Here is a 12826-nt window from a genome sequence, read left to right on the forward strand (position 1 = left end):
ATAGGGTGATACATTGCAATGCAAGCTACAGTATATACAGTACTGTACTATGCTCCTCCCCACCATACATCAAAAGAAGCAGTCCGCACCAGAAACTCAGAACTTTGTGTAGAGGCCAAGCCTGTTTTAAATTTGTCTAGTCTTGTGTCACCATAGTTTAATCACTTGTTAATGAGGCTAATTCTCGTAAGATTTGCCTTTCCTGATGTTGCTGTGCTAAGTGAGGTTACTCATTCACTATCCAGCCAAGAGCCAAGTCTTCAGGTTGAGCACAGAACTGGACTCAGTGTCTCTATGATTGCAATTCATGAGTGTGCACTCAATGAGTGTAATCTGTAGCAACCTATATCTAATAAAGGGTCTTTAACCTCTTTCAGTATCTTTAAGTTCTGTATGGGTACTAATTATATAAATACCGTTACATTAATTAGTTTTCAGCTGTGTTTATTCTTTCATTTCAAAGGTGGTGTCATCCATTGTAGGTAAAAATCAGAAGAACATTGTTTTGAGATGACATTACAAAGCATTATAAGCGCTATAAATATTGGGCTGTGTCCACTGGTGGACATATACAGTACTCATACAGCAGTGAGGTCCATAAACATAGGAAGGAAAATTATTTCCTCTTCTCACTGCAACCCCACAGCACCCCGAAAACCTGCTTTGAAAAACCTAGGAAGCCCTTCAGATTAATTTTCTGGGAGGTTTTAGGACTGTGGAGGGATTCTGCTGCTGTATGGAAGAGAAAGATCTGTGAAGTGTACAAATGTTACATTGGATTTAGTTCACCGTAAACGTTTTAAAGCACTATAAATGATTTCTTAAAAGAAAACAACAAGCTGATGATGGGAGGAATATTGAAGGTATTTGGAGCCAGAGTATTATTTGTTTTAAGATTAGTTCTATCCTGATCATTCAGTTGCTAGGCACTTATTGCTTCTATATGTTATAAAATTGTCCCTGGAAATACCCGGACGAACCCAATCCTGTTTCAGAATACACATTCTGGCCACAGTGACACATGCCTTATCCTGACTGGATTACTTTAACCTGCTCTATGTGACGTTTCCTCGGGAAAGTATCAGGAAACTTCAGTGACTCCAAAATGTGGCAGCCAGATTGTTGACTGGGGATGGTTATAGTGATCACATAACCCCCTTGTTACAGCAGCTCCACTGGCTGCCAGTCCCTTTCTGGACACAGTTCAAAGTGCTGGTTCTAACCCATAACGCTCTATATCTCAAGAACTGCATCTGTCATTATGAGCCTGCATGGGTGTTAAGATCATCAGGAAAGCCTTTCTTTCAGTCCCACCATCTGGTGGGGACCTGGAAGAGGGCCTTCTCTGTTGCTTTGGAATTCTGTCCCACAGGGGGCCAGACTGGCCCCAACTTTGCTGTCCTCCTGCAAGCCGACAGAGAACTTTCTCTTCAGGCAAGCTTTCCCTCAGTGACTGTCTGAGTAGGATTTTAAATGGATTTTTGTACCTTACTACTTAGAATGTGGTTTTAGTATTGCTTTTGTTTGCCATTTCTTAGAGTGGTATTTGTTTGATCCCTTTTAGCATTTGTATACTTATTATTTTTAGCTTTAAATTATGAAAGCCACCTTGGGTCTTTTGTTAAGGAGACAGACAGGGTAAAAATATTTTGAATAAATAATAAACAACATTTAAATTTATTCTTTTTAAAACGGTGTTCATAGTGGGTAAAGGTTAGAAGGATATAGATCAAACAATATTTTTTGAATGGGACATAAACCTGTCTTCAGTGCAGAATATATGACTGTATTTGAATGAATGTAGATTGTTGTACATGAAAAAAAATAAAACATCCCCTAAAAGCCCTAATGCATTTTTGAGCAAAAATTAATATAAGGAGACCTTGCCTTTCATTGCAAGATTACATGCCCCTGAACAAGAATCTAACATGGTTTTATGAAGGTGAAATATATTTCAGTAGCTGTAATTAAGCCTTCCCACAGTTCAAATCCTCTCAAATATAAGTTTGTATTAGAGTGTACAGTACGTATTAGAATGTATCATAGGATTGCATTCTGCTAATATTTTGCTGTATTAATTTTTATTTATTTATTTATTTATTTATTTATTTATTTATTTATTTTATTTTATTTTATTTTATTTTATTTTATTTTATTTCTATCCCGCCTATCTGGTCATACTAGACCACTCTAGGCGGCTTACAATCGGAGCAACAATAAAATTATTAAAAACATTACAAATAGACAAAAATAGAAATCAAAGAATATAAAAGAAAAATCGTCAGGGATTTAATATTTAATTTAATATTCAATCTTCCCATTTAAACAGATGATGTTGTCGTGTGCCATGAAGTCTCAAGTCTCAAATTCCACGAATTTGTAGCCCAGACCTATTTACAGTTGCAGTTCAGTTGATCTATATTTGGGAAAAGGAAGTTTCATTATGTTTAATAGGCTTAGGAATAGGTAAAGCTCTCCTCTAGTACCACATTTCAAATAAATCAAGTTTTTCCTGCCAACTTTATTTTCCAGCTTTCACACCCATACATGGTGATTGGACATATGATAAGTATGGATGATCTTGGCCTTGATATATCCTTACACTTGATCATCTTTTCTAGTTCCTTCATTGATGCCCTTCCAAGTTTTAGTCTTCTGATTTCTTGACTATCGTCGCCATTTGGATTGATAATTGAACCAAGGCATACAAAATCTCTAATCACCTCAATTTCTTCCTTGGAAATGTTAAAGATGTGTATTTTGTCTATAGGCTTGCTTTTGGTCATCTTGTTGTTCAACTACAACCCTGCTTTAGTGTGGGGAAATCCCCAGGGAACCCTGCTTGGAAGCCAGCCAAGCAGCAGTTGCATGAAAACCAGGGAGAGCTCTGATAAATGAAGACACTGCAGACTTTATCTTGTTAGTATTCAGGTACCGGTAGAGAAGAAGAAGAAGATGGCTACCTTCTTCACCCCAGACGTTTTTATTAAGCACGCAAAACAAGCAAAATTAGCATAAGATAAGAATTTGGCCATAGAGGCATCGTGTGGTTATCTTTTCTACACATTCCACACATGCGCAGAGAGAGAATCATAGAACAATGCATCTTTATATTACAATAGCTTGATTATGCTAAACACCAGTGATGTATCCCTTAATAGCCACAAGATGGAACTTTAAACTACAAAATCCCCACATTCCCTCCATTTGTATTTCATTTTGAATGAGCAAGGTGCTGCCAGTACGACTCCTGATGGTTTCTGAGTCCATGGAAGCTCTTCATTGATGGAGGGCAACAGCCATATCATCTCAACCTGTATATCGTGCATCAGCCTCACCATAAAAATCACCTACTCTAGAAAGGAACACATGATATTAGAATTGATACAATTGCTTAGCAGATAAAGACATTGATTGTACAGATGTTTGATATCACTTAGTGAAAACATTAATTAATGAAGGAATACATTGTTTAAAACAAGCATAAGGCAAATACACATTTTCAGTAAAATAATACCATGCATTAGTAGTATGCAAAGCCATCCCATAGGGAAGTGTTAATATTATTGGTAAGAATGGTATCACTCAAATCAACTAAGATATGCTCAATAGAATACTGCAAGTTATGGAAGCAAATAATACTTTGAGTATCTATTACAATAAAACATAGTATAAGTATGTGCAAGCAATTAGCGATGCTTTAACTGAAAGCTGCTTTAACTGGCGTATTTCACTCTGCAGAGCTACCATGATTCTTGTAGTAGCATTAACTGTTTTTCTTCCAGGCGACAAGTCAGACCCAAAATGTTTCTAGGCCATTGGGATTAAGGGAGGCATTCTTTTAAAACGTTGTCCAGATCAAGTGAAACCTGGAACCTTGGCATTCCAGTTCCCTGCATGAATACAACAGAAACACAAAGCTCAGATGTGGTGCGTAAATTGAACCTTTGAAATATTAGAAGTAGGAGGAACAGCATGGAAAAGAAGTTCAGATTGACCATGTTCTGAAATACTTTGCAAAGAGGCAAGAATTAAGGTTGGATCATCAATAAGACCAGGCAGTGAGCTCATGATTCATATAAAGAGAAACATTCTGTCCATAAATATATACTGAGCATGTTGCACCCAAGAATTGCCTTGATTGTCCGGAGCAGAAATATGTGGAACCAAGAACAGTTCAAGCAGTCCTAGGAGTCGGATGGCAGAGATACACACCATCTTGCCAGGATCCAAACAGCGCCTTTGTCCAGTGCGACTGCAGCATCCTTGTCCTCAGGTGATCAATAGAATTGATCCCTTACCACTCAGGTGGTCGAGGAAGTTGCTCTTCTGCCCTGAAATGAACTTTAACTTGGGTTGTGAACCCTGTTAATGAGGAAAAAGCAGAAAATTTAAAGTATACAGAACTTTTGCAACAACCATAGGAACAATCTGACCCAGAAACCCCTCTGCCTGAGGTTTGCTTCTGCAAAAGAAATTTAAGGGTTAAGTGTGCTCTTTCCACAATTGCTTGCCCTGTGGAATTAAAAGGAATCTCATGCTTCAGTGAGAGTCCCCATTGAACATAAGATTCTTGAAAGGCAGATGATATATAGACAGGTCCATTGTCCAGTGTTCAGGCCTAGGATGGCCCATTACAGCAATTGTTCCAAATGTAATGTTGAATAACTTGTATTGCAGTCTCTCCATGAAGAGGAGATGCCAACTAAACCCAGAAAATGTATCCACAGTCAAATGTAATTTAGGCAAAAACCTGCACTTGTGTGACATCCACGTGCCAACTACAATGTCTCTTGCCTGAGTCATTGGGATAGAAAACATTCTGTGAAAGATATTTACAGAGTAATGAAACATGTCATGAGAAGCAAATAGGATCAGAAAAAAGACTAAAGCACATGAATTCTGCTTGAAAGCTGAATCAGCAACAGCATTCCCTTCAGTAAAAAATCCCGGAAGTTGAGGATGGGAACATATATGGGCAATGGAACAGAATGCTGTTCTGCTTTAAAGTAACAAAGTCAGGAAAACAGTGAAAACAAATCCTTATCTATGGAAGGAGACAGATATTAAAAAGCAAATGCCTAAAAAGCTTATAAACGTGTGTCTACAACAAAGTTAAACTCATCATTAGAAAAAAGTTCAAACGCTGCCACGTGACAACACCTTGGAAAGGCAAACCATCTGAAAAAAGCATCTGTGGAAAAACAAGTGGTTAATTGATAAGAAATGCAGGAAAGCAGTCACTTGTCTTTTGGAGAGTTCAACATCACCCTGCAGAAAAGAAAAATAGAGTTAATACGTCCCTGACAATTGGCAACATCTGGAACGATGCCTTGGCAAAACAAATCTGCAACTGCTTTAACACAGGAGTACAAGTTCAAGCGAGTACATGGCCCATCTTGTCAGTAGAGAATTGCAGTTGATAGCCATGGCGTAGCTAAGATAGCACATGAAAGAGGAATGCTCTCAGTAGGCAGGCGATCCACAGCTTGCAGATGAAGTTGCTGAGAGAACAGCTGTAAGAAGCCTTCATCGATGAAGTTACCAGCATAGTATGAACAAGCAGGAAGTGCAGAGAACAACCGTGAGAGATCATTAGTAGACAATACCAAACTGACGTGCCCAATTGATATCTCAAAGGTATAGATGCAAAAGTTTATGCCCAGTCTGTTGATTTTTCTGTGGGCTGCACAAAAACCCTTCTGCAAGAAGACTGTAGGTTGCCAAATGATTCTCCATTTAGACTGTCCGAACACAATGGCATTCTCTTGGCAGAACGCCCAAAATCACTGATAAGAGGAGAGAACTAAGTCTGGGCATTGCGCCAGGTGTGGACCTTGAATTTGCTACTTCACAGAGACACAGAACACAATACAGACTTTATGTCCTAGCAGGCTGCACTGAATCCGTGGATGAGATTAGAGGTCCCATCACGCTGAGATATTCAGGAAACTGCTAAGCAATGCAAGGTGTGATAGAATTTGTAGTTCTAGGAAGAACATGGAACATAGTGTCCAGGATGTTGCAAGTGGCTTGAGAGTAACAATGCTTTCTCCAGATTGGAAGGTGATGGGGGAAGCACTTTAAGGAGTTGGCTCACCTCCTCCCACCCCATATGCATTTTTCTCTCTTACTGGCCAGGTGAGGGGGCAATCTTTCTCAGCTATGACTGTCCAGCTGAGTAGGATTTTTCACCCAAACCTGAATGTTTGCCATGCGAGTTATCAGTCCTGGCACAACATTCAAGCTGAGACAAACAAAATCAGCGCATGTAAAAACCAGAACAGTGTAACCTTGAGGAATAGCAGCACATTTAGCTTTAGAAACATAGACCCATTGTGGCAGTTCAAAACAGGCCTCCTGTTGGGCTGCCCCCCTTACATTTTCTTCCTCCTCCCCTTCTGATTTCTCACAAGACACATGGCATGCTTGTAAAGCTACTTTCGTATACCAGCCCGTGACATCACATGAATCCTGCAGATCCCCTATTATTCTCTCTTGGCCTGGGGGCGGCCCTGGGTCCCATTTCCCTGGGTCCCATTTCCCATGTGACCTTGGCTGACTGAGAACTGCGTCCATGAGACAGACTTGAACAGCAGAAGTGAATATACCTTCTCCCATAATAATTGGCTGACGTACAGAATCAACAGCATTAATTTCTGCTTGCTTAGTTGCAAAATCTTGCCATCCTTGAAGGCAAATGAGTCCTTCTGCTGGTGGAAGGAGACCCCTACTCCAGTCACTAGGGGCCGGCCGTTGGGCGGATGAGGATTCCGGGAGAGTCTGTGTCTGTTTGTCCTTGAGACTGAGTTGCAGTTCGCGGACGCCTTGATATGGGAGCAGTTCAGAACTATGAGAAACTGCCGCGGCATCTCCCTGTGCCTGTGCTTGTGTTCCCTGAACACCAGGATAAGCAGTTTCTAAAGCAGCACCCATTGTATCCATTAAAGGACAGTTAGAAATTTTGTTCTCAGTTGCCTGATGAACGGCAGGACTGGGAGACAATGCTGAGGTCTTCCCAGGCTGAGGCTCGGTTGGCTGGGCAGAATGAGACAGAGAGTCCAGCAGTGGAACCGAGGGGGCTGGTGTGAGAGGAAGGGGAGGCAAAATTTGAGGGAGTTGTTTGAACAGATTATTTTCAATTTCTTGATCGAAAAGAATGTTCCGTGGTGGTGCCAAGCCTTGAAGGCAAGTACACACTTTGCAGCATGTAGAAAGCACTTTTGCTGTAACTCTTGGATGTCCCTGTAAACAGCTGCCTATTTTAGACCATTCCTTGAGGTCTAGTGTCCCTTCTTCGGGGATCCAGGGGCATACATCCCAAATAGTATGAACTAAATCTGCCACTTCTGTGCGTGTGGTCGTGTGACAATTCCTTTTTAATAAGAAGTGGAGGTCCTGTACTTCCTGAAGATTAGATACAAAGCTCCCCATGTTGCCAGGAGGCTAGGTGTCTAACTTGACAAATTCAACACTCACCCGGGATCCTTGCGGATGTGTGACGTCTGGAACCCTTGCCGGGCGAGGGCAGTGTGAATTGCCGCGCTGTTGCGTTGCTCAGCTTGTCCCGTGCTTCTTGCCTCACACGGGCCGCCAAAATGTGGGGAAATCCCCAGGGAACCCTGCTTGGAAGCCAGCCAAGCAGCAGTTGCATGAAAACCAGGGAGAGCTCTGATAAATGAAGACACTGCAGACTTTATCTTGTTAGTATTCAGGTACCGGTAGAGAAGAAGAAGAAGATGGCTACCTTCTTCACCCCAGACGTTTTTATTAAGCACGCAAAACAAGCAAAATTAGCATAAGATAAGAATTTGGCCATAGAGGCATCGTGTGGTTATCTTTTCTACACATTCCACACATGCGCAGAGAGAGAATCATAGAACAATGCATCTTTATATTACAATAGCTTGATTATGCTAAACACCAGTGATGTATCCCTTAATAGCCACAAGATGGAACTTTAAACTACAAAATCCCCACACTTTAGCATTTTCTTCTTTCACTTTCAGTAAAGTTGTTTTGGGTCATTGCTGCTTTCTGCCAGAAACATGATGCCATCTGCATATCTTAAATTATTGACATTTCTTCCACCAATTTTCACTCCCCATTTTTCTGAATCTGGTTTCTGTATGATGGTTTCTGCATGTAGATTGAACAGATAAAGGGATAAAATGCACTCTTGTCTGACACTTTCGAATATAGGAAACTATTCTCTCTATATATTCTGTCGTAACAGTAGTTTCTTGTCCACATTAGAAGTTATTCATCGGAACAATCAAGTGCTGAGGCACATCCATTTCTTTCAGAACCCATAGTTTCCTGTGATCCACAAAATCAAAGATTTTGATGTAGTCTATATTGCATAAACTGATGTTCTTCTGAAATTCTTTGGTGCACTCTGGCAGCCAGTGGGCATTTGCAGTATGATCTTACGTGCCTCTTACTTTTCAAAATCCAACTTGAACATCAGGCACTTCCCATTCCATTTAAGATAAAAACCTTTGCTGCAACACCATGGGCATCACTTTGCTTGCATTGGAAATTAAAGCAATTGTCCTATAGTTAATTCATTCCTTGGCATCTACTTTCTTGGAGCATTTCCAGTCTGTGGGACATTGTTTTGTTGTCATATTTGTTGGTTAAATATATTGCACCGTATTTAAAAGTTGGTTAAATATGTTCTAGCCAAAGCTAGTTCTACCCAAGAGGATGTAGAAGAGCAAAATTTTCACTCCATAATTACATTGTCTGTCTAGATCAGGGGTCTCCAAACTGCCCACACACGCACGCATCTTACTTCCGCCCTCAAAATAGTGGAGTATATATGATGTGGCCCTCCTGCTGAAAAGTTTTGAGACCCCTGGTCTAGATAAAAGGGCCAATAGACACTTTAAGCTTTCAAAAGGTGGCTGGGCTGATGTGAGACCAGAGGCGAGGGGGTTGAAGCCCTCACTGGAGTGTCGTCCCCCCTTAAGAAAGAACAGGAGGTGCAGAGAGACCCGCCCGCATCAGTCGTCCTGACAGTACAGCAGGGAGTAGACACCAGGGAGTTAGAAGAGGGGTTGGTTAAAGTAACCATAGCCACTCAAACTGAAGGGGAAATGACGGGAAACAAACAAAGGGGCAGAACCACCGTTAAGGCGGGAACTGGGGATATAAAAGGGGGAGGGACGAGATACCCGGGGGTTGGGAGTTAATATGGGTAGAAGATCCCTGGACGGGGAAGTGCGAAAAAGTCCGGGTGCCTCGGGAGGAGGCAGATTATAGACAGAAGAGAGGTTTGCCTCCTCGACCCTCTTACTGTGGTGAAACAGAGGTGTGAGAGTGGCGCCGGAGACTGAGGAGAGAGAAGGAGGTTGTGGAGAAAGAAGAAAGGAAGAGGAGAACATGGAGTCTGGAGGAAGCCTGTCGGAGAGGGTTCTGGCTGGACCGTGGGCCCCCTTACGAAGAGAGGAGGACCCCTTCGATCCCGAGGGGAGAGATGAGGAAACCATACCATTGATTGACCCGGGACTGAACTCTTGGGACTTAGAGGACAATAATCCCTTCTCCAAGGGTCCCTGGAATGACTTTGAGTTTAATAAGGATGTTTGGATGCCCTCGTGGGACCTGTTGGCAGCGAGAGACTCTTTTGGTGTTGATTTAGAAACCAAGAACTTGTTTAATGTTCCAATAAAACCTAATTTTGACTTTGTACCTCAAGAGCCTCCCGTGTCTGTATCCCAACCAGGAGAGGTCCCTTTTGAACCCTCACAGCTGAGTGACTGAAAAGTAAAATCAGTTTAAAATGACCATAACAAAAATGTACCCCAAAGAAAAGCATAGTGGGAGATAATATTGAAAGCAGCCATCAGCCACAACTATACAGCAGCTGTGTAATACAGTGCAAGCTTCTTACTACTACTGTTCGTATTACTACTCTTTCTATGGAGACAGACATTGATGATACAACTCAGTGTGGTGCAGATATGCCATATTTATTAGCTCCTATTTACTTTATCAACAGATTCAAAGCCCTTTGACAGCTAATCTGAAAAGACAGCAAGCTAATAGCTTCTTCCTGCTTGAATATGAGTAATAAACAAATCATATTTTAAAGGAAAGAGTCATGATAGAGGGGAATGACTAGAGCATGTAGTAATTACATTCTTCCTGAAATGCAGACATCTTACCTAAGCAACCTATACAATTTTTTGTTCATAACGGCAAATGTTGACAAAGCACCAGAGACACTGGTGATGAAACACAGTAATATTAAAGATTAACATTAAGCCTCATAACTCTGAAATGCATGAGCTTAGTTACTGTAAATTTAATGTTATAGTCTGGTGATGCCTATAGGTGATAAAATTACACTTGCCTGAATACATAATAAGGATTCTGGCTGAGCTCTTTGACTCAATAACAGAGGAAAGTCTGAACATAGTGAACAGTTTCATTTATTCAGTAAATTTACCCTAATTGAAATTAATGATTATATTTAATGCTATGTGTTTAATCTGGGGTGTTGTGCATTGATGTCATGGTTTTGTTTTACTTTGTACCCTAGTTATGGGGCAGCATAGAAGTGTAATAAGTAAACAAGAGCATCAGATGTAATAGATATAATCATGGTCTGTGAACATGCATCTGAGAAGTTAATTTGTTTTCCTATGAGATTAGGTTTGGAATTTAATATCAGTATTATTGTCCCGTATTAGCAGAGTGGGGTGAAGTTTGTTTTCCTGTTTGTTTTTTAATGTAAGGCTCCAATCCTATACCTGCTTACTTAAGAAGACCTTACTTCCTTCTAAATAGACATAGAAAGAGTTGCATTGTGTGCATGATAAAGGACACATTTGAACCTCAGGATTCAGAAATCTGTATTTGAAAAATGCCTGCGAGTTGCATAGTATTCCATAATCACTTCATGTTCATCCATTGCTGATAAAGCCATTTTTACAGCTACTTCAACTCACTTAAGGAGGTTCTAGTTTTCTTAGCTTTAATTTAATATTGCCTTTGTTCTCATAGGCAACATAATCAGTTTTGCTTGGCTTCCTTACCTACCATCTACATCCTTCCTCACTGCACAGTATATTGGCCCAAACATGTTTGTAGTGAATTCCAAGCATTTTCTAGTTCACTCTTAACTTTGCCTGAAGCTGAGCTATGACTTGCTATCATGCATCACAGAAACGAATTATTCTGCCCGTACTTTGAGTTTAGATTTATTTCCAATGCATATTAGTTCATGCTGATCAATTAGATGTATTAAGTGAATTATACTACTTGTGTAAGAAATCATGTAATCATCACAACAACAAAAGCATACAAATATGAGGTAGGGATATATTTTAACTCTTTATAAATGTATTTATCTGAAAACTTGGTAGTTGGACCTCAAATTTGCCTGTCCAGATAGTCAGCAATTACTAAGACCCATGACTCTGTAAAATTAAATAATCATGAGATTTGACAGAATTCTGTCAGGAATCCCCTGTAAAAATCAATTATAGCCCATTAAATAAAACCAGTAAATTTCCATTACTGAAGGCTGAGTTAGACCATTCATCTGTCTAGCCCAATATTGTCAACTCTGTCTGGCAGTGGCTTTCCAAGGTTTTAGGCAGAATTCTTTCCAAGCTTTACTGGAGATCTGTGGTTCTCCTTGTGATCTACCTTCCAAATACTAACCACATCCAATAGAGTAAAAAGAACAGAGGCCAGAAAAGGAAAAGAACTGGGGGAGAAGGCTTTTGGAGTCAGATATATGCACCAGGTATATGTAATTTGGATATACAGAGGATATATGTATTTTAGTACTACATATGCAACATCATACTTGAGGGGCAGCAGGCCAGTTCAGGGTGATAGAGTAAGCCTGGTAGACCCACAGTTTTGTTTTTCTACAGCAGGGAGTTGACAGCAGTGTCTTGAGGAACAGCAGGGACTGCTGCTACCTGTCCTGCACAGCATCTGCTGCCTCAGGCAGTTGTCTCATTCTACCTACCAATCTCAACATAACCTTCAATTATTACCGTAGCTGAATATAACTGTTCAAAAGAATTTCCTGTAAAAATATCTTCTGGATATAATATACCTGTACCCATGTTCCCAGGGACTTGACTGAAAATTATTGCATCCCTGTACTGAAGCTGTGGAATGAATCCCTGAATGAATCAAGCACACATTCATGTAATCTTGATGCAATGGAAGTATGGTTCAAATATACAGATTATTGCTGCACATAATGAGGGACTTCACTGTGTCAAATGTATGTGCCATGGTCTGTGTTGCCAACCATATAGAAAATGATCTGGGTGACACCTTTTATAAACCTGAATATATTTTTTCATTTGATTGGGCTCAGACTTGCACTTGGAAAAGGCAAAGATCCCTTTAGCACTCTAGCAGTTTTCCACCTACCCATCCAGTTTGGACAAAGGGATAAAATAAAATAATACACGTATCAACTGAGTTGCTGTATCAGGAATATATCAATAAATATGGGGCACAGAAGTTAATTATTGTATTGATTACTTACATATTTTGCAACTGCATATTTCCAAATTATCTGGAAATTTCTGAGTTATCTGAAATGAACAAAATATCCAAGTTTATAAAAAGTGTAATTTTCTGAATAAACATGGTGAAGTGCACATTAAAGACTGTATTTTGAATAAAGCTGTAACTTTCCCAAATGTATGACTCCAAATATGATACATGAAAATAACTAAGGAAGATAGCTTCTTAGATATTCTTAGTATTCATACTGGTTTACAGTGGTTCATTTGTAGATGAAAATTTGAGAGTACGACAGAGATTTTTTCCAAATTCTGAAATA

The 12826-nt window shown here is 40.1% G+C and overlaps 2 long non-coding RNA genes across 2 annotated transcripts in view; both read left to right on the forward strand.

Annotated features, from left to right (window-relative positions):
* Nucleotides 1-12826, forward strand: part of LOC144587087 (uncharacterized) — a 40842-nt gene that overhangs the window by 2664 nt on the left and 25352 nt on the right. The gene's annotated exons all lie outside the window — the stretch shown is intronic.
* LOC144587089 (uncharacterized) lies at nt 3623-6550 on the forward strand. Its single transcript, XR_013542254.1, has 2 exons — nt 3623-3772; nt 3834-6550. It is a non-coding gene; the product is annotated as an uncharacterized LOC144587089 (long non-coding RNA).

This window comes from Pogona vitticeps, chromosome 1 (assembly GCF_051106095.1).
Source record: "Pogona vitticeps strain Pit_001003342236 chromosome 1, PviZW2.1, whole genome shotgun sequence".
Classification (NCBI taxonomy): Eukaryota; Metazoa; Chordata; class Lepidosauria; order Squamata; family Agamidae; genus Pogona; species Pogona vitticeps.